Source organism: Mauremys reevesii, linkage group 2 (genome assembly GCF_016161935.1).
Source record: "Mauremys reevesii isolate NIE-2019 linkage group 2, ASM1616193v1, whole genome shotgun sequence".
Taxonomy (NCBI): Eukaryota; Metazoa; Chordata; order Testudines; family Geoemydidae; genus Mauremys; species Mauremys reevesii.
The window spans coordinates 175,702,136-175,724,587 of record NC_052624.1 but is presented as its reverse complement, the minus strand read 5'-3'; the positions used below and the strand labels follow the sequence as shown (position 1 = coordinate 175,724,587).

General features: G+C 45.1%; 1 protein-coding gene across 1 annotated transcript in view; it reads left to right on the top strand.

Annotated features, from left to right (window-relative positions):
• Positions 1–11,569: 11,569 nt before the first annotated feature.
• The window catches only part of NEDD9 (neural precursor cell expressed, developmentally down-regulated 9), a 140,455-nt gene continuing 129,572 nt past the window's right edge, over positions 11,570–22,452 (top strand). The window contains exon 1 of the mRNA XM_039526144.1: positions 11,570–11,739. The gene's annotated coding sequence lies outside the window, so the exon portion shown is untranslated. The remainder of the gene's footprint in view (positions 11,740–22,452) is intronic.

Here is a 22,452-nt window from a genome sequence, read left to right as displayed (position 1 = left end):
TTACAGCGATCACATCCGCATGGTCCATGCGGGAGCTCTTTTAGTTTGATTTGACTGCATCGCCACCCGTGCTGATCGGAGCTCCACGCTGGGCAAACAGGAAATATTCAAAAGTTGGGCTTTTCCTGTTTACCTGACCACTGCATCCGAGTTCAGATTGCGGTCCAGAGCGGTCAGTGGTGCACTGTGGGATAGCTCCGGAGGCCAATACCGTCGATCAGCGTCCACACTAACCCTAATCCGATATGTTAATAAAGAGCCATTAAAATCGATATAAGGTGCCTCCTAGTGTAATCGGTTTTAAGCTCCTCTAGTGTAGACCAGGGCTCACTTTCACCAGTAGTACAACAGGGGTAATACATCTAGAGAGAATAACACCACTTCTAAATAACACCCATTTCTGTGCACTTGTCTGCCGGTATTTTGATAACCAATCAGCATTTGGGAGAAATAGGAAGATAAATGTTAGAGGAAACTTTTCCTCACTTGAAAGCAGACAGATAATTGCCTCCATCTACCATGAAATCAAGTTCTCCTTTCCCATTAGATGAGCTGTGCTCCTTCCTTAGCAATGCCCTCTTCCGGTGCACTTCTAAACAACACATTTCTGCAGGGCAGCATTCACCTCTGTGTAGAAAGCCTGCCTTGCTGTCAGGACCCTTTACTGAGCAGTGTAATTTCAAGAGGTAGTGGGCTGTGGCGAACCAAGCCCTAGCGAATGGTGATACAAATTTCTAAGTAAAGCCTTACTTGGTTCAAGAAATGACTTCCTTGACGAGGAAACAAAGCTTTTCGGTGTATTTTTCTTTTGAACCAAATGAACATCAGTACCTGCCTGGGTTATTCTTTTTGCATTTTGTAAAATTTTAGGGCTAAATTCTTCCTCAGTTATAGCCATGTGGCCTCCCTGATATTATGAAGTCAAAGGTATTGCACTGGTATAGCTGAGAGAAGACTCTGACCCCTAATTTTGTGAGGTTTCCTTTAAGCAAGATGAAAGTATTTAATGCTTACTATTGTGTAAAATAATTCTTTTAAACTCAGGTTGTTTACTCCTCTCCATTTGAATCATGACCAGGTGTGTTCAGGATAGCAGTGGCATGAGTTTGATTAAATGAATGGCCTTTTCTCCTCTTTCCTGAAACTTTCAGGTTCTTATGTTTTTCACTCTCTTTTTTACCAGGGTAGTCTTTAAATTACTGAAGACAAAACCATAACTGAAAACTGAACTGTATGATTCTAAAAGAAACCAGATTCATGATTCTAAGAGAAAAATCATCTAATTTCCCTCCAAATAAGTCCCCTGATCCATAAAGTTAAAGTTATGATAGCTTCATAATACAGGATTATTTTTATTAGCAAAATTCTAATGTTTCCTTTAGTTGTAGAAAAGATGGATGTGCAGTATACAAACAGAAATTTAAATAATAAAGATAGGAGATGCATCAAAAGAATAGCATGTAGCCAAATTAATTGCTTATAACTTTTTAGTTTAAAATGTTATTAGATACAGATGATGGGAGAATTGGGCTATACAATATCAGTTATATAGAACCTTTATATTATTTAGCTAGTAACTTAAGTTAGGAAAGCAATTCATAGAATGTAAGCTTGTGAAATGTAACTATTCCAGGAAGATGTAACATATTACCACAGCTTCTGAGCACACACGCACACACACACAAAAGGACTCCAAGACTGGGGTCTGTCTAAAACCCACTTAAACAATTAATAGGGTTTTGTCCCCCCAAAAATGACACTATTTGCCACTTTCCACAATGGTTTGACCAAGTCTAAGAAGAAAATAATGAGAAGTAAGTGGACACAGAATCATGATATTCTTTCTTACTCTGTATTTACTTACACCTGGTTCCTTGAATAGGAATTGATATTAAACAGCAAAAGCAGCAACAAAGCTTACGGCACCTATACCTTCTGAAAGCACCTGTTTGCATACCTTCAGCCAATCAGCAATTGCCTCCGAGTTTGTTTTCCACTACTCCGTGGCTGGCCTCCATGTGACGTACGGGACCTGATATTCAGTACTTTGTACAGTCATTTGCCCCCGTTCAAAGTCTGTACAAAATGGGTGTAAGATACTACAAAAATCAATGGCAGCATTTTCCATCTGCTTTACACAGATAGAAATAACTACATTATGTACAAAGCACTGGGGAATTGGGCACATAGGCTTAAATGTCTTCCATTATTGGCTCATCAAGTTTAAAAGCATTTGTGGCCGTCAGATAGTGCAACTCAATATTATACCTTCACTGGCTGTTAATCTCTCTGCAAATTCCCTTAGCTCTTCTTGAATATACGCTAAAGCAAAAAGTGTGTTTCAGAGCTTTATTAGATTTCATAGGTTGAAAACCTGCTTTAAACTTTTGTACCAATCCTCCTGATGTGTCCTCTGTCCTGCTCCCTTAAGTCGCCATATCATCACAGCAAAAGAGAGAACATTCTGAGTTGTTGCTTTCCCACAAGGGAAAGTGTGCCCAAAGGCACTGTGCAATATGGGCAAGGCAAAACCCCACACCCATTAAAACTCACCCATTCTGAAAAAAGAATGCAGACCAGGCTTATTGATAAGGCTTCCTCTTATCCATTAATCTTCAAGCAAGCCTGCACACAGTTATGACTGAGTCTGAGCCCAATTTTGAGCAGATCTGTGCTGGTTTATAGCTTTGTATTGAAACCATGACAAATCTGCAAGTTTCACATATTTTGACATAAACCAGAGTTGAAACTTAGTGGGTGTTTTTCTCTTTGAGATTTGGGAATAGTTCAAAATGGAAGCCCTTCGGGGAGAAGTGCTGTGCGAAAAGAACATATGGATTGATGTTAGAGATGGACCTAAGCCCCACAGTTCAGATCTGTATCTTGATCACCCAGTGTTTTGGTCCAGGACCTTTTGGAAAGAAGGGCCTTTTGCAAAGTTTGGACCCAGATGTGGGTTCAGACCTCAAACATACCCAAAGTGCAGGTCAATCTGAAGCCAAGGTTTTGGTTCAGACTTTATTTAATTTATTTATTTATTTATTAAAGACGTTTTCCTACAAACCTCAGCAATGCACACTAATGCAGGTTCCAGTTTGTGCTGTTCCCTGCTCTTCCTAGTAATGACACATCACGTTTACTAGGATTAAATACCTGTAGTATTTTTTGCCTCCTGCTCTTTGTAAATTATGGAGCATCTGGGTAGCTAGATAGGCACCAACTGAGCTAGGTGCTCTATTTTATGGCACTGTAGAAATGTAGTAAGAGACTCCTACCCTGAACAGTTTACAGTCTAATAGACAATGCAGACAAACAACAGGAGAAAGACAAACTTTACAGATGGGGAACTGAAGCACAGACAGACATGACTTGGCAAAAGTCACACAACTAGTCTGTGGCAAAGCCAGGAAATGAACCTCAATCTCCTGGATGCCAGTCCAGTGCATTATTAGCTACATTAGCCTTCCTCCTGCAGTCTCCAGTTGACTGTGCAATTCAGCCCTTTCCTGTGTATTCAGTCCTCCTCAATGTTTGTATAATGTGCAAACTTGATCACAGTTGGATTTATGTCAAAGAAACAGCCAGATAAAAAGACACTAAGCAGCCATAGAGGGTGCATAGAAAGGCTCATTGGGTTAAGTTTAACTAGCCAAACAAGTCACATGTAGGAGGAAGCATCATTTCCTGAAAATGGACATGCTTCACCACTGTGACGAAAACAGGTCTGCAGACCACCTGGAAGTGGTCCAGGAACAACCCATAGTCTGTTGGCCACAGTTTGAAAAGCAATACAACTAAATAACTTTGTCTGTCATGATGGTCTTGTACTGGAGACAAGAAAAATGGAAAAATAAAATGATTCAAATACATAGAATTGTTTTATGCAACATTTATTTCATGCAATGATTATTTTATGTATAAGTGTTTTCTGTAACATGGTCACAGAAAAATCAGGGAGTGATTAATTAGATAACTCTGGTGTTTTGATTCTCAGAGATGCACAGCAGAAAGGACTTGATGATTCTTAATATTATGAAGGGCTAATTACACCAGTGCGGATTGTAAAACAGATTCCCGAGGCTGTCAGAAGAGGATTTGGGGAGAGAAATATCTGAGAAAACAAAGAAGACTAAACTTAAAGAAAATGGTTACAGATGATTATGCCCATGATATATCTTACTACAGTCTGATTGAAAGAAATAAGAGGATTACTTGGACTAGATTTGGATGAGAAAAGGGGATCAAGAAAAGAAAAGAAAGAAAGAAAAAGAAAGAAAAGACTGGTGGAATATCCAAGGAGAATGTTGTTTGGCAAATTATACTTTTGGGTAAAAGAAATGACACTAAGTTGTTAATAAGCCCTCTATTTGTATTGGGGCTGTCTGTGGGAGGACTGGGCCACACGAATTCCAATTTAATGGATTATTTAATATCTGTAACATGACCAAATCCTGAAATGAACTGAAGCCAGATGAAATGAGTAGTTTATCTTCTTTCAGTATTTGAGCAGCTCTTTGTAATTTTCACTGCAACATTGACTTTCTTAAAGGGCCATTACCTTTGTTTTTTAAATGGCCCCAAACTGCTGAAATTGTAGTTAAACCTGAACTCTGAATTTCCTAATACTGAAGGTTTAGTCAGTGGCTGGTGTCCCTTCTGATGGCTGGGCATGGCATAGCAGCCCCTTCTATATCACCCTCAGTCAGCTGCTACTCAGGCCTGTTCTGTCTTGTGACTCCACCCCCTGGCCAGAAAGCTTACAGCCTCACCCCTTCTGAAGTAACAAAAACCCTAAATGAAAACAAGGAGTCTTTGGGTGGGATTCACAGAGCATTGCAATGCTGAGTGTCACAGTGCCTAACTTTTAGGTGCCTAGAAAAAACAAACAAAAAAAAACACCACAGGAATACCACCGGGATCCACAAAGCCAAGTTAGGCACCCAGGCTCCCAATACAATGAATATGGGGATAGAGGTGCCTTACAATGTGATCCACAAAGCCAGCATGCTAGGTGGGTAGCTGCCTAAGCTAGCCATTGGGAGATGCCAATGATAGAGGTGTGCACTAAGCCCCATCCTTCACACAGAGACAGGTACCTAAGTTAGGAAAGCACCTGTCTCTGCTTAGCAGTCCACAAATGGGAACCTGGAGTCAGGAAGTTTAGGCCCAAAAGGTATTTCTTGTAGCAATGAGCTAGGTGCCTGCCTCACTCCACACAAAACAGCCAGAGGAGGAGCTCCCAGCCAGCTAGGAAAGAGAAAGAGCCTGACTTCTTCGCAGTGCCTGTCAGGCCAGGTCAGGAGACAGGGCTATGGGGAGACAGACAGTGTGGGGTGCTGTGTGGGGCAGTCAGACAGGGGCTCATAAGTGCTAATGGGGGAGGACAGACAGGGGCATGGGCTAGATGGGAGTGGAGGCACAGCGGGGAGGGAGGTGCACAGCCACATGGTGATGGGGGAGGGGTGCAGAGCTACATAGGGACAGATGATGGCTGAGTGGGGGTACAGAGATACCTGGGGACAGGGGGAAGCAGAACGGGGACGTATGGGAGTGGCTTAGCCACATAGGGATGGGGGGGAGTAAGTGTCTGAGTGGGAGTGGAGGGACACATGTGGACAGGGGGTGCAGGAACCCATGGGGACAGGGGCAGATGTGCCAGACTGAATGGAAGAGGCTAGGGGTCAGCCAGGGTCTGCATGAGGGAAACTCCGGAACAATCCCTCCCCACACCCCTCCCCTCCAAAAAAAACCCTGTTCCATACTTTTCCAACCCAAACCCAACAACCCTCCAAGTTCACACCCAGGCTCCTTCCCACAATTTACTTCCCTCTCCCTCAGCTCCTCTGTTACCCCTGACTCCCCCAAGCCCAGGGCCGGCTCTAGACCCCAGCGCACCAAGCGCGCACTTGGGGCGGCATTTTGCTGGGAGGGCGGCAGGCGGCTCCGGTGGACCTTCCGCAGTCATGCCTGCGGAGGGTCCATTGGTCCCGCGGCTCCGGTGGACCTCCCGCAGGCATGACTGTGGAGGGTCCACTGGTCCTGCGGCTCTGGTGGACCTCCCGCAGGCATGACTGTGGATGGCCCACCAGAGCCCCGGGACCAGAGGACCCTCCGCAGGGACGTCTGCAAGAGGTCCCCTGGAGCCACGGGACCGGCGTGCTTGGGGCGGCCAAATTCCTAGAGCCGCCCCTGCCCAAGCCTTTGCACTACTTCTGAGGGGTGAGGGAAATGCAGTTTTGTATTGTAGTTTAAATGAATTATTACTCAGAGTTCTTTACTAATATGTCTAGTAAGGAATCTATTTGTGTAAAAAAAAAAAAATCCTGAATCTTTTTGTTGTCTGTATTATTGCAGACATACTTGCCAACAGGTATTTTGAAATAAATGCTCCAAAATAATTGAAACTGGTGTGATTATATTGTGTTATTTTGACAAATAAAATATTCAGCATTTTGTAGAATTTTAAAATATTGTGCACAGAATTTTGAAAAAAAATTTGTGCAGAATTCCCCCAGGAATATGAGGTAGAGGTGCCTCCCTTGTAAATTTCAGCCCAGTGGTTAGATTACTCACCTGGGACATGGGAGACCCAGGTTAAATCCCACCCCCTTTGCTTGATGGGAACAAAGGGAGAAGAGCCCTGTTCAAATCCTCGCAGGAGAGGGCTCTAACCACTGAGCTGTGGGATATTCTGATGTGGGCCTTGCTCAGTCTCTCCTGTTGAAGCTGTTCCACTGCAGATAAAAGCAATTGGAGCAGGGGAACTAGACCCAGGCCCTTCCCCCTCCCACGTCCAGCAGAAGTTTTGTGAATCACAGTGGAGCTAAAACTAGGACTTGGGGTATGTCTACACTGCAATAAAAGACCCACAGCATGACCACAGCTGGCCTGGATCAAGTGACTTGGACTCACAAGGTTCAGGCTGCAGGACTGTACAACTGCAGTGTAGACATTTGGGCTAACGCTGGAGCCCAGACCCAAAGATCCCACTCAATTTTATAGCCCTGCAGCCCAAACCTCATGAGCCCCAGTCAGCTGATCTGGTCTTTAAGATTCAGTGCGGTAGGTTTTTTTATCACAGTGTAGATATACCATTAGACACTGCAGCCTTAGCACCTTTGTGGACCTGAGCCTTAGTGACTATGTACCAGATCTTTGACCTCCAAGCTGGGTTCAACAGTCCTCACCCCTTTAGTCTCAAAGCTTCCACTAGCCATCCTGCAGGGGTGGGGTCTGAAGAAACCTAAGCTGGCCCTCTCCTCTGTATGCCACACCAGGGACCTTGTGATAAGTAGCTAGCAGCCTTTTTTAAAAATCCCTCACAGGTTTCCTGGGCTGCTTCCTATCTTTACCTGTTTGCAGCATGTGCTATGGAACTGCACTCTGCAGTCCTCTCTCCCCCTAGAATTTCATATGCCCATACAGCTTCTCCCCATTTGTTGCTTTCTCAGCATAGCTCCTAATCTTTCAGGCAGACCCCTGGTTTTCCTACTTTCCTTTCCCACCAGGGCCAGCACATAAGATTTTCTCTCATTCCTGCCCTATTGGCCTTGCAGCCCTTGCTTTATAGGAACCACCCAGGGTAGTTCTCCTCAGCTGAGTCTACTCCTTAATTGCCTGTCTCCCATCCAGGTGTCAGAGAATGAGCTAATACGTCTCTCCACTCCCCTTAAAATTGTGGCATTTGCAGACATCATCACACTTCGGTTTCCAACTTTTGCGTTTTGTCCTTTTATCGCTCTTGTTTCTGAAAGGTAATATGCTCTCAAACCAGTGATATGTGCCTGCAACCTTAATGTTACCTTGATGACGTTTTATTTCAATGGGCCTCAGACAATCCTGCTGTCACTGAAATCCCTGGAGCTTTGTCATTGGCTTTAGTATGAGCAGAAGCAGGATCTGAGAAATAAAACACATGAAGTGAACTGAAGAGAAGAATCTGTTTGTCAGTGTGAAGGACTTGCTAGTAAGGATTCCAATCTTGGTTCCTCTCACCTCAGATATGACCACTGGTTTTATGCAAAAAGTTCCATATGCAATTTAACCTCCTTGTTTGTGGTTGAGCAGCCAATTAGCCTGAAGTTCAGAAATGTTTTGTGATGTTAAAAATGTGTCAAATGGAAAAACTAACGTAAGCATAAAGGCAGTTTAAATAAAGATAAAAATGTAAACAGTGCCTGCTTTATTGTGTGATTAGTAATCCCATGTGTTTAGTGTCTTCTGTAGAGAATGGATTTGGAGGGGAAGGGAGAGTTTTTCATAGTTTTAAGCCATATAAAATTCCTAAAAATATTTCAGAGTAAACAAATCTAAAATAATTTGCATCTTTTCCACGGAGGAAGTGCTCAAGTAGTTCTGCTCTCAGACAGAGCTGTTCTACTCTGTGCGTTGTAGTCTGGTGTAATGAGGCTAAAAGTTAAAGTGGAATGAATTATTACACTACCTCTTCCTCCTCTGCTATCTCCTACTCCCATTTTTGGTAACTTCATTTTTCCCACTGATGACCTGCCAAGACCTTGCTGCCTCCCACTTTCCTTTCTTGATCCACCTCTTTTGACCTACCTCTGGATTAACTCTCGCACTCACTGACAGGGTCAGTCCTTGGACCTTGTCTTCACTAATCCCTCTCAGATTTCGTACTGAATTCCATGTCTCCTTATCTCCTTGAATATCACTCACTCTCCCCTCTTCAAGAGTGACAACAGCCACTCAAGAGCTCAGACAGACCTAAACTTTGACCAAACTGTCTAAACAATGAGATTGCTAAGCAGGTTCTGGCATGGTGGCTGAACAGTGTGAAAGAAGGGCGTGCAGTTCTTCACCCAGTCCTTGTGAGTGAGGTGCAGTTCAGGTCCCCCAAGCAGCCATCGGAAGATTCTACGATCTGCATCCATCTGGCTGGTGGAAACCTAGTACAGTATGATCTCTGCAGCTGCAGCAGGGGCATAGAGCCCCAAAGGGGCATAGAGTCCATAAACTGGGTCACTGGGGGACAGGGGCGGCTCTAGGCATTTTGCTGCCGCAAGCACAGCAGGCAGGCTGCATTCGGCGGCTTGCCTGCAGGAGGTCCGCTGGTCCCGCGGCTTCGGCGGACGTCCCGCAGTCGTGCCTGCAGGAGGTCCACTGAAGCCGGGGGACCAGCGGACCTCCCGCAGGCAAGCCGCCGAAGGCATCCTGCCTGCCGCCCCCACGGCACCGGCAGAGCGCCTCCTGCGGCTTGCCGCCCCAAGCATGCGCTTGGCGTGCTGGGGCCTGGAGCCGCTCCTGCTGGGGGCGGGGGGAAGAGCAGGTTTTGGGGTTCCAAGGTGAGAGAGGAGAGGCATATACTTATTTTCCTTCCCCCACACCCAATTACCAGATTGATGGGTCTGCTTTCTTCACTGACACAGAATTTGGGGGGAGGGTCATATGATTAGCTCATTCTTTTTTCTCCAGCTTTCACTCAATCTGGGATGAAACTACTCCCCCAAGCAGGGCCGGCTCCAGGCACCAACGCGCAGCAAGCTGGTGCTTGGGCGGCCCATGGAAGGGGATGGCACATCCGGGTCTTTGGCGGCAATTCGGCAGCGGACCCCTCAGTCCCTCTTGGAGAAAAGGACCAGAAGCCGAATTACCACCGAAGAACTAAGCGGCGCGGTAGAGCAGCCGCTGAAGTGCCACCGATCGCGGCTTTTAAAATATATATTTTCTCTTTGCCGCTTGGAGTGGCAAAAAAGCTGGAGCCGGCCCTGCCCCAAGTGGGACGGTATAGCAGGAAGTGGGGTGGACTGTCAGACTCCACCCTGGGGTTGGGTTTTGGCACTCTCACAAGATAAACATTTCTAATGCTGCTGCACCTGATGTGTTTTAGGAGCCAAGTCCCATTTGGAATAGTGACTCAGGCATTTAGATGCCCAAGTCTAATTGAATGTCAACACGACTTAAGCTCCTGAGTCACTTTTGGATCTTAGGTCTGGTCTATAATACAGATCTATATTGATATAACTATGTTGCTTTGGGGTGTGAAAAATCCACACCCCTGAGTGACATAGTTATACCAATCTAACATCCCTGTGTAGACAGCACTGTGTTGGCGGGAGAGCTTCTCCCATTCATACAGCTGACACCTCTCGGGGGGAGGGGTGGATTAACTACGCCGGCAAGAGAACTCTCTCCTGTTGGCTTAGAGCATCTTCATTAAAGCACGACAGTGGCGCTGATGCATCGTTTTAAGTGTGTCCTTGGGATTTTAAGTTGCTAAGGGTATGTATACACAGTGAATGGCAGCCTGCAAGCAAGTCCACCGGCTTGGGCTCAGGGAGCTCACGCTATGGTGCTAAAAATACCTGTGTTGATGTTGTAGCTCAGGCTGGAACTTGGGCTCTAAAGCCCATCCCCCTGTCCCTATACTTCAGGGCCCAAGCCACAATGTCTACACAGCTGTTTTCAGGGCCGTAGCTGTTGACCATCAGAGGAGTGAAATTCTGGAATAGCCTTCCAAGGGGAGCAGTGGGGGCAAAAGACATATCTAGTTTCAAGACTAAGCTTGATAAGTTTATGGAGGGGATGGTCTGATGGGATAACCTATTTTTGGCAACTAATTGACCTTTGACTATTAGCGGTAAATATACCCAATGGCCAGTGATGGGATGTTAGATGTGGTAGGATCTGAGTTACTATAGAAAATTCATTCCTGGGTGTCTGGCTGGTGAGTCTTGCCCACATGCTCAGGGTTTAGCTGATCACCATATTTGGGGTTGGGAAGGAATTTTCCTCCAGGGCAGATTGGCAAAGACCCTGGGGGTTTTTCGCCTTTCTCTACAGCATGGGGCATGGGACACTTGCTGGAGGATTCTCTGCACCTTGAAATCTTTAAACCACGATTTGAGGACTTTGATAGCTCAGACATACGTTAGGGGTTTGATACAGGAGTGGGTGGGTGAGATTCTGTGGCCTGCATTGTGCAGGAGGTCAGACTAGATGATCATAATGGTCTCTTCTTAAAGTCTATGATTCTATGACCTGGGCTCTGAGGCTCACTGCTACAGGCTGCCGCTTGCTGTGTAGACATACCCTTCAGTGCTTTTGAAAATTTTACCCATAACTTCTATGTGGTTGCCGTTGCAACCCTTCAGGATCCAAGCAGGACTTCATACCTTCATACCCTCTGCTGGAACACATACCTCTAGGTATCTCCCCTTCACAGAGCAGGTTTGGGCCTGAAATCGGCCCCTTTAAGCCACAGATAAAACTTTTCATAGGGGTAGGGCTGTTCTAAGCCCAAAAATAAGAGGGGCGGGAAGTCTTCTTAGCAACTTGGTCTTCCAAATAAATAAAAGTAAAAGAGTTAAATTATTACACTGTGTAACTCCATTGACTTAAAAACAGATAAAGATACACATGGAATTTTCATTTCTTATCTTCTTACTCAAGAAACCTTTAACCTGAACATATGAAAGGCCCTGCCAAAAACAATTAATCACCCTGGGAGGAAATGTAACTAAGCCATCACCATCTCAGTGAGTAAAAGCGGAAGGAAAAACGTTTGTGGTTTCTCTAAAAAAAAAAGAGTTTAAAATGTACCCTTCCAACAGACTTCTTGGTCTCCAAAGAGAGTGTTATAATTAATTAATGTACAAGACTCTCTCATCATGCTACATTAAGCTTACCGAGGATTTAAGACTAGGAACAAGAGAAGCAAAGCAGCAAAAGCGAAAGTGAAGGGAAGATGATACATTAAAAAGCATATTCCTGCACAAGGTGAGTATTCCTCTGTTCACACCGCTTGCTATTGTTGCAAATGCCTCAGACATGTCCTCTCCTCTATTTACTTTGGGCCTGATCCTGCAAGGTGCTGAGCAATCTGGCCTCAATCCAGCACAGCAATTAAGTATGTGCTTAACTTTAATGAGTGATCCCACTGATCTGCTTAAATTCTGTGTTTGTTCAGGGACAGATTCCTCAGCACCTTGCAGCACCAAGCGCTTTAACTGCAACAGTGTCTCCCTCCATGCAGACTGCCATTGCAGCTTAGCCCTTCCAGTATCTTTTAGGGTTCACCCATATCTGCTATATATTGATGGGAAATGTTAGATTGCAAGCTCTTTTCAGGGGAAGGCGTCCTTATTTTTACAGACATGCACACTACTGAGCAGATGATCAACACTTAAATACAATATTTGTATTGTATTTGTCAGGCAAAGAGTTTCTCCTTGTATTGTTACAGTTGAATATACTATACTTATCTAAAATGATAGGCTAGGCTAGGCTACCAGAAAAAATTGATAGCCTAGAAGCGGTGCTCTTTAACCAAAGGGCAAACAAAAGAGTACAAGAAGTCCAGGGATGCTTTAAAACAGGGATTGAAGGCTAAGGTGGTGATTCTTAGTGCACTTTTCCACATATTTCTGTTTCAAAGGTCATTTTGATTTTTCTTTCAGACTTTAACCAACTGTCTTTGTATTCATTTGCTTGAATTTTAATCAGGGAAGTATTCATTTGTTTTATTATACGTGATTCTAAATGACATGGGCGTGTGTAATGACTGGTCAACCATACTGCTCCTTGCTGGTCCCTGGTGTTGGGCTAAGTGTGTTGTAGTCTTCTCTGTACTTCAAGTATGGAAGGTATTTGATTTGTTCTAAAAAGCTTGAACAGAAGCAAAAAGCATCTGTGAATAATCTTTGAAGAAAGATTAGTGGTACTTGCCACCTTTATATCTCTTGCCACAAATGTTAACTTGAATACAATTTGGTTCCAGACAGAGAAAGTATCACGAATATTAGAGCAAATATTAGCTGATAACATGTGCCAGAATATGGCCTCACTGAAAGCTCTTTGAAAGTCACCATTCAGGGATCCTACAGAACAATGATTTAGGTGGCCAAATAATAAATTATGACCAGGGAGCATTTTAAGTGATAGTTAGTCCATAGGTTAAAATGAGTTTGACTAAAATATTTGTGGAATTAACTAACAAATTCATTGAAAAGTTAAGTCATGTAGTGGATTATTTGTGAAGAGAAAAAGGGGATACATTCCTCAGCTAAATTGTTCACTGTGAATAGTCCGTCCAGCTATATGTGTACAGGATGTATGAAGAGAAATTGAGGCGGACAAAGAAATGCAAGAGAATGCTTGTTTACTGAAGGCTTGCTAATGTCAGTGATGTAGGAATTGTTAATTCAGTGAGGTTGCCTGGGGTGTGAGGGAGGGCAGAATGTGCCTCACAGTCTTAACTGTTATCCAGTTCTGCCAGTCTGCCAAATCAAGCTGTTGAATGCAAAGCAGCATATGGCCCGAAAAATCTCTAGCAAAGCACATGAGCAAGTAATCATAACAAGGCAAAGTGTAATGAAGCAATGTTTATTGTGTTTATCTAAAATCACTGCTCAGCTTGACAGCTTTACGATTCACAACTTGTTTCCGTGAAGGTCCAAGAGCAGGGGTGGCCAACCTGAGCCTGAGAAGGAGCCAGAATTTACCAATGTACATTGCCAAGGAGCCACAGTTATATGTCGGCAGCCCCCCATCAGTCCCCCCACCCCGCTCCCAGTGCCTCCCACCCACTGGCAGCCTCACCGATCAGCACCTCCCCCTCCCTCCCCCACACCTCCTGATCAGCTGTTTTGTGGCATGTAGGAGGCTGGGGGGGGGGTGGGGAAGGAGCGAGGGCACGGCAGGCTGAGAGGAGGGGGCGGGAAGAGGTGGAGTGGGGCAGGGCCGGTGGCAGAGCCAGGGGTTGAGCAGTGAGCACCCCCTGGCACATTTGGAAAGTTGGTGTCTGTAGCTCCCGCTCCAGAGTTGGTGCCTACACAAGAAGCCGCATATTAACTTCTGAAGAGCCGCATGTGGCTCCAGAGCTACAGGTTGGCAGCCCCTGTCCAAGAGGGATGGTAGTCACTACAGCTTGACTGAATGCATGTAAACAGCAAAAGGCAGACCCTCAGCTAGTAAAAGTCAGCACAGCTCCACTGAAGTAAATGGAGCTGGCCTGAGTTATACCTATGAAAGGTCTGGCTCCCCAGGTAAGACAGCAGACAATACAGGAGGAGTAACAGTTTCAGTCCTGTTCACAGCAATAAGGCTTCCTTTAAAATAAATTCTATTGATTCAAGGGGGCAGTTCTAGCAAGTATTCAAAATATTATTATTCATAGAAACAGTAAGCAAGGCGTACCAGAAAAATAAATAGCATGACAGTATCACAATGAGACTAAGTATCTGGAACAAAAACACTAACCCAGGAACCTATCCTTGTAACAAAGCCCGTTGCCAACTCTGTCCACGTAGTTATTCAGGAGATACCATCATAGGACCTAATCATATCAGCCACACTATCAGAGGCTCGTTCACCTGCACATCTACCAACGTGATATATGCCATCATGTGCCAGCAATGCCCCTCTGCCATGTACATTGGCCAAATCAGACAGTCCCTATGTAAAAGAATAAATGGACACAAATCAGATGTCAAGAATTATAACATTCAAAAACCAGTTGGAGAACACTTAATCTCTCTGGTCACTCGATTACAGACCTAAAAGTCGCAATATTACAACAAAAAAACTTCAAAACCAGACTCCAACGAGAGACTGCTGAATTGGAATTAATTTGCCAAGTGGACACGATTAAATTAGGTTTGAATAAAGACTGGAAGTGGATGGGTCATTACACAAAGTGAAACTATTTCCCCATGCTTATCTTTCCCTCCCCCCGCCCCTACAGTTCCTTATATCTCCTTGTCAATTGCTGGAAATGGGCCATTTTTATTACCACTACAAACAGTTATTTTTCTCTCCAGCTGACAACAGCTCACTTTAACTGATCACTCTCCTTATAGTGTGTATGGTAACACCCATTGTTTCATGTTCCCTGTGTATATATATATCTTCCTTCTGTATTTTCCACTACATGCATCTGATGAAGTGAGCTGTAGCCCACGAAAGCTTATGCTACAATAAATTTGTTAGTCTCTAAGGTGCCACAAGTACTCCTGTTCTTTTTTCTGATATCTGGAACATGACATTTTTTGTTTGCTTCTCAGGAAAAACATTTCTTAAAACCAGATAATGTTGGTGTTTGCTTTAACGGACCAGGGGCCCACATCCTCAAAGGCACTTAGGCGCCTAACTTATTTCAGTAGACGTTAGGAGCCCAAATACCTTATGAGGGTCTGGGCCAGGTAGCTTTAGTCTGGCTATTTGGGGCTGCCAATCCCAAAACCTGCATCTCATAATCAATTTTGGTTACAGTTACAGTTCTTTGAAATGACTAGACTGTGAAGCAAAAGGCCTATCTGCTGCCTGTACTCAATATAAATGAATATAATGAGAATATGCTGGTCTCAAGCTCTAAATATGGCTACACAGGGCAGTAAGACAGTGGCACTGCCTTCACTCAAAGACGTATGACCAATCATATTAAAAGTCACACTTAGTTGCCTAGTCCACAAAGAAACACAAACTTGCAGGGGTTATTATAGAATATGTCCACCTGCTGCAGTAGCATCCTAGATGCATCAAAAAATACAGGGCCAGTCGCTGCCAATGTAAAAAGGCACAGCTCTAATGATTGCCAGGGACTTTTATCCATTTATGCCATCAGATAATCTGGCCCATAATAATCTATATAGGGTAATAGTTACTAATAATTAATCTGACCCCTAACACACATTAAATTATTGAGTTGGGCAAAAGAACATCGCCATTATTAGATTATATTTTGAAACAAATTGACTTTGGCTGGCTTTGCTTTGACTGAGTTCTCCACTTTAGTGTTAGCATTTTGCAAACATTCTACCAAACATATGTAGTGGCAGGAATGTTATTAGAAACAAACAAACATTGGCAGAAAGCAGATCTCAAATCCGTAATCGTAAAAATTCAAATTTATGATTAAACTACTGTTAAGCTCTCTCAGCCAGGGAATAGGCATGTGGCCTATATGGCCAAACAAAGCTGCTCAAAAAGCAAATCATGACTACCATCAGATACTTAAAATAGTGCTCACATGGTGAAAAGTTCATAAACAGTGCACAGGTTGACGTATGTGTGCATAACATATAATTTTCAACAGCAAACAATTGTTCTTTGTGACCAGAAACAGGGCTCTATTTGTCAAATGCATTATTTGATGTGGAACATTTGCCCAGCTCTGCTCAGACTCATCAGTGCTCCCAATCTCAGATCTCTCACCCTCCTTGTGTGTCACTCCCTGCCCACTCCCCATATACCTAATGCAGAGGGGAATAAGTAGTGGGCACCCATTTATCCCTGTGCATTTAGATCCAAGGGCTGGGCAGTCCATGCAAGGCGGTGAGAGAGATTTTTACTCCCACCTGATCCCTTTTGTGGGTGCATAGAGCCCGGGTTACAGTCTAGCAGCCCATGGTGGCATCTCCTACTCCTCATAAGCTGATGTGAGAGAAAGCCCTGTTTTTAAAGAGGCAGACATTTTTAATTAATTCTGTTGCTGCAAATTACAGAGTTGAATAAAGGAATTATTTAGTGAGTGGGTTGCGGAGAAAGTCTAGGACGGGGGAGCTGAGCTGGGGGTGGGACTCTGGGGCTCTGTTACTCTATTTGATGCAATCTCTTTTAAAGGTCACCCACTGGGAGACAACATCGATCAAATTCTTTTTCTAAAAGGGACAGTGCTACCAGTGAAGATTTATATAACACACTTGTGCTACAGTTCTGTATTTTTTTTAAATCATTTTAAACCATATAATAACTTTAGCAGGGATATCATAAGAGGCTGCCAAAATTTCAAACATTTCCTTGATGTAGGATGATCACAATGGAAAGGAATGTGAATCTTATCCAGCAGTCAGCAAGGTTTTGTCTTCCTTAATCCCTGAAACTAAATCATTGGGTAGTTTTTAGTCTCCGACCAAAATCTTAATTGATGCTTACTGTCATTTAGATTACTGAGTGATTCTTCTAACCAGAGACCAAAGTGCTCTTTAGGGCAGTGATGGTTTAGGAACTCCATGATAAAATATTTGAACAGTAAATAATCCCTAGGATTTATTACAGTTGTGATCTATTCAGGAATGACAGAGCACGACAACCCTCTAAGAAAATCTGATCACTCTGAAAGCTCAAGTTTCTTTTTGATATTAAAATTGCCTTATTTTAGGTGGTTGGTTACCAAAACCTAAGCATGGTGTCACAGTGATGAGAATACACATTCAATAAGAGATTCAATAGAATAGCAATAGAACAGGTGATTTGTTCCCAGGGTGCTGTAATTTTACTTTGCACCATGTAGACATTTGTTTTTTCCAACATGTGAATTCTACCCAGGGCCGGCTCCAGGCACCAGCTCAGCAAGCAGGTGCTTGGGGCGGCCAAGGGGAAGGGGCAGCAGGTCAGGCTCTTCAGCAGCAATTCGGGGGTGGGTCCCTCAGTCCCTCTCAGAGGGAAGGACCTGCCGCCGAAGAAGAAAGCGACGCAGTGGAGCTACCGCCGAACGCGATTGCAGCTTCTTTTTTTTTTCCCCCCTCCGCTTGGGGCAGGAAAAACCCTGGAGCCAGCCCTCATTCTACCAAACTCCCCAGAGCAAGCCTTCCTATTCTGGCATAACCCAAAGGTTATTTGTTTTCATTTAGCAATTGATCAGACACAGTAGATCAAAGCAGAGAAGCTAAAAAGTCATCTCCATATCCCAGTTAATGACAATTGCATCAGAAGTCTCTTCAAAGGTGCCAACATTTGCAAATAACTAGTAGAGACTCTGGAGTGGGTAATGGAAACAGAGACTTTCCTGTCGAATCCACTGAATTGATTTGGGGTCAGCTTTTCAGAGGAATGTAGCAATAAAACAACATTTTTCCTAATGAAACTGGCAGGGTCCCATTTCAACAGAGGCAGAGGAAATACATATCTCATCGCTGTGAACATAAACAAGTTCAATTGTGTCTTTAAGAACAGCTACTGACTGTGTCAACTGTACCCTTCTTTCCTCTTCCTCTGACCACACCGTGACTGACTGAGAAACCAGGGAGAGGAGTCATTTGGTATGCTGTCCGCTATCTCATAATCCCTTGCTGTTCCTCTTGGTAACTCTGCCAAATAGGGGCTCAGGTGGCTTTCCTTATTAAGCCATAATTAAAGGCCACATGCCTTTCTGGCGAACCAGTGAGTTTTCCTAGGGAAAATCCATCAGACGGTAATGCTGCTCTTTTCAACATTAAGACATGGCTTTATAGCCCATTAACTTTACATGGTTAAGTGATTTGCTTAAATGGAGCCTTAATCTCTCTGTGCCTCAGTTTTTCCATCTTTAAAAATGAAAATAACACCTCCCTACCTCAGAGTGGTGTTATGGGGGCTTAATATGTTAATGTTGGTGATTTATTCAGTGACTACAATATGAAGCACAAAAGAAAACCCTATAAATAATAAATCAGGAGGTACTCAGCACTTCATAATACTAAGTCTTAGAGCAGAATGCCCATTCAAGTCTAATTAACCATTAATTTCAATGGCAGTTGAGGGTGTCAAGATCAGGTTCTTAGTCCTATGATGTGCCAGAGTTAAAAAAAATACAGAGTGAGCATTTGATTGCAGTTAAACTACAATCTGTTAACACAGGAAATTTTTCTTTGGAAAGGAACTGACTTTCATTAAAAAAAAAAAAATGACAGCTCCCAATTGCTATAAAACTTCAGGCATACAAGACAGAACCCTATTCGCACGGTAACCAGTAATTTGTTACAGAATAAAGGTTAGATAGCCATTTGACATTAGTGATTGGATTCCACTCAAAAGTACAAGATTTTGTGTAAACTGTAATGATCCGTAAGGTGTGTCCCCCAGTGGTGTCATACATGCCTGAGCAAGGGGCTTTATGAGGCAAGAGGTGGAATATGTTCACAATTATTGGAATGTTTTGGGCAAGTACTGCTCTGTTAGATGTGATCCAGAGGCAACTGAAGCCGCTGAAAAGACAGTCATTGACTTCAGTGGTGGATCGGGTCCTTGATCTGTTGGCATTGATGGAATTATACCATTGTAAATAAGAAAAGAATTTGGTCCCAGTGTACGCAGTCCATGTGAAAATCATAATTCAGAGTTTTGTTCTAACAATATTCTGATTTGTTCTATGTTTGCTGCTCTCCTTTCTTTCACTGGCCAAGATTTTATTTCTTTTGATTTCCTGTTGTGTTTCTCTCCTCTCCATACCTCACAATTCCAGATTTATCTTTAATTTCTATGTTCTCTGAGGGCTTGTCTACACTACAGGACTATTTCGAATCTACTTAAGTCGAATTTGTGGATTCGACCTTAATAAGTCGAATTTGTGTATCCATACTAAATACACAAATTCGAACTTCTTAGTCCACATTCACGGGGCCAGCTTCGACTTTGGAAGCGGTGCACTGTGGGAACCTATCCCACAGTTCCCGCACTCCCCGCTGCCCATTTGAATTGTGGGATTTCCCCCCAATGCATGCTGGGGGAAAAAATGTGTCGTCATTGAACCGTCAATCCCGCCCTCCCTGTCTTCCTTGAAAGCGCCGGCGGGAAATCTGTTCGCGCCCTTCTCTGGTCGGTTACAGCGTGGACGCCACAGCACTGCGAGCATGGAGCCCGCTGCGATCATCGCTGCACTTATGGCCGTTGTCAACTCCTCGCACATTATCGTCCACCTCTTCCACAGTCAGATGCTGAGAAACCGGGCGAGGAGGCTCCGGCAGCACGGTGAGGAGAGTGGCGCAGACCTCTCACAAAGCAGGGTACGCCGGGCAGTGGAGATCATGGTGGCAATGGGTCAAGTTCATGGTGTGGAACGGCGATTCTGGGCCCGGGAAACAAGCACAGACTGGTGGGACCGCATAGTGCTGCAGGTCTGGGATGACACAGAGTGGCTGCGAAACTTCAGGATGCGTAAGGGCACTTTCTTTGAACTGTGTGACTTGCTGTCCCCTGCCCTGAAGCGCCAGGACACAAGGATGCGAGCAGCCCTGACTGTGCAGAAGCGAGTGGCCATAGCCCTCTGGAAACTTGCCACGCCAGACAGCTACCGGTCAGTAGCGAACCACTTTGGCGTGGGCAAATCTACCGTGGGGATTGCTGTCATTGAAGTAGCCCACGCAATCGTTGAGCAACTGCTCTCAAAGGTAGTGACTGTCGGAAATGTCCAGGCCATCATAGATGGCTTCGCGCGATGGGATTCCCAAACTGCGGTGGGGCTATAGATGGGACTCACATCCCTATCCTGGCACCAGCCCACCAGGCCAGCGAGTACATTAACCGAAGGGCTACTTTTCAATGGTGCTGCAAGCTGTGGTGGACCATAGGGGACGTTTACCAACATCAACGTTGGGTGGGCGGGCAAGGTTCATGACGCGTGTGTTCAGGAACTCTGGTCTGTTTAGACGCCTCCAGGCAGGCACTTTCTTCCCGGACCACAAAATAACGGTTGGGGATGTGCAGATGCCTACAGTGATCCTCGGGACCCGGCCTACCCGCTAATGCCCTGGCTCATGAAGCCCTATACAGGCGCCTTAGACACTGAAAAGGAACTCTTCAACTACCGGCTGAGCAAGTGCAGAATGGTGGTGGAGTGTGCTTTGGACGTCTCAAGGGAGATGGCGGACCTTACTGACTCGCTCGGACATCAGCGAAAAGAATATCCCGTAGTTATTGCTGCTTGCTGTGTGCTCCACAATCTCTGTGAGAGCAAGGGCGAGACCTTTTGGCCGCTTGGGAGGTTGAGGCAAATCGCCTGGCTGCTGTTTACGATCAGCCAGACACCCGTGCTGAGAGAATATCCCAGCGGGAAGCGATATGCATCAGGAGGCGTTGAAAGCGAGTTTCCTCGCAGAGCAGGGTAACCTGTGACTGTCCACTTGATTTTAAGAGAGCCTGATCATAAACCAAGTTTTCCCCACTTCCCAAGGACGTTTTAAAACTAAGGACATGTTTTAGTAATTAATAATAAATCTTTCGTTGACTTTGCATTTCTGTTTATTCGTTGAAACATGGAAGCATTCTGTGCTGGTTAAGGTGTGCACTGATGGGTGGGTTTGCCGGAAGGGCAAGGGTGCCGTCCTTGGATAGGGGTTACCATGACGGCTGTGGGTTTGGGCGTTGGAAGGGGTGAGGGTGTGGGGAAGGGTGAGTATCTGCCCCTGGATGAGGTCTCTTTGGGGCTCGGGGCACCGGGGAGGATCGTGACTACGGTCCAAATGCATGTGAAGGGAAGCCTGCCTTTACATTCGGGGATGTCAGGCACCAGGACCCTGCACAAGCATACACATCAAGGAAAGACCCGGGGCAGCATACACCACACAGACTGTCCCTGGTGCCTAGTGACTGCAGTCTGTGTGTGCCCTGCAGTTGACCCTGCAGCCAAGTCTGTAGCATGGCACTGTGGGCTATGCAGTGACATTACAATTCCCCCCCACACACACACAGAACAACAGAAAGTCTTCTGACACCAGAAACGTGACGGAAACAGTCAGTAACACCAAGCCGCTTTTAATAATGTAATACACAGTGGGGGGTTTGAACTTGGAGTTGGGACTGGTTGATGCTGTAAAGAAAGAGCTTGTACAAATTTACAGCGCGACAGTTGTCTCTAACATTATCGGTGTGCTGCGGTGCAGGGACAGTTCTCACGGCCCCTACCGCCCCTCCGTCTTGTCACTTTGGGTGAGGGGGGGACAGGACTTCTTGGCGTTGGAGGGCGGTTGCAGATGCACTGCAGGGGGGCTCTCTCCTCCTGACTGCGGTCTTGCAGAACATCTACAAGGCGCCGGGCGTCTCCGCTTGCTCCTCATTAGACCAAGCAGCGTTTGAGTCGCCTGCTGGTCTTCCTGCCGCCACCTATCCTCCCGTTCCAGGTGTGTGCGATGCTGCTGACACAGGCTCTCCTCGACTGTCTCTGCTCTGCCGCCTCCGCTCTGGAGCTGGCCATCAGTTCCTGGAACATGACGTCCCTTGTCTTTTCTTTCGGCGTCTAATCCGAGCCAGCCTCTGCGAGGGGATGGCGGGCAGTCCGGGAAGGAGCCGAAGCTGTGTGATGTGAAAAAGTAGGTGATTTCCTTGAACACATACATGTTTGCCAACAGTAAACACAGTCTAGTCAGTTTCAGTTAACAAGACCAAAGAGGGAACCAAGTCTCAGGAGATCTCAGAACTAGTCCGAGATTTCGGAATACGCTCTCATTGGCGGCGCCATTGCACTGGAGAGCGCACAAGCGAGGAAAGATAGCTGCATCCCTCTTGCACAAAGTCCTGGTAAGCCTTACAGTACATACTGCTTATCAGTTACTGGTTAGCTGTGCTCTCCTGCTAAAGGCAATGTGCAAAGCAGAAAGGATAAGCCTTTTGCAGCCCCTCCCGCCAGCGCACGGGAACGATCAATGCATGCTTGTTCTCTGTGGCCTCTCGCACGTGGCTGTTAGGCGAGGGTCATTGTTATGCAACCTAATTGTAAACCATTAACAATAGTAACACTAC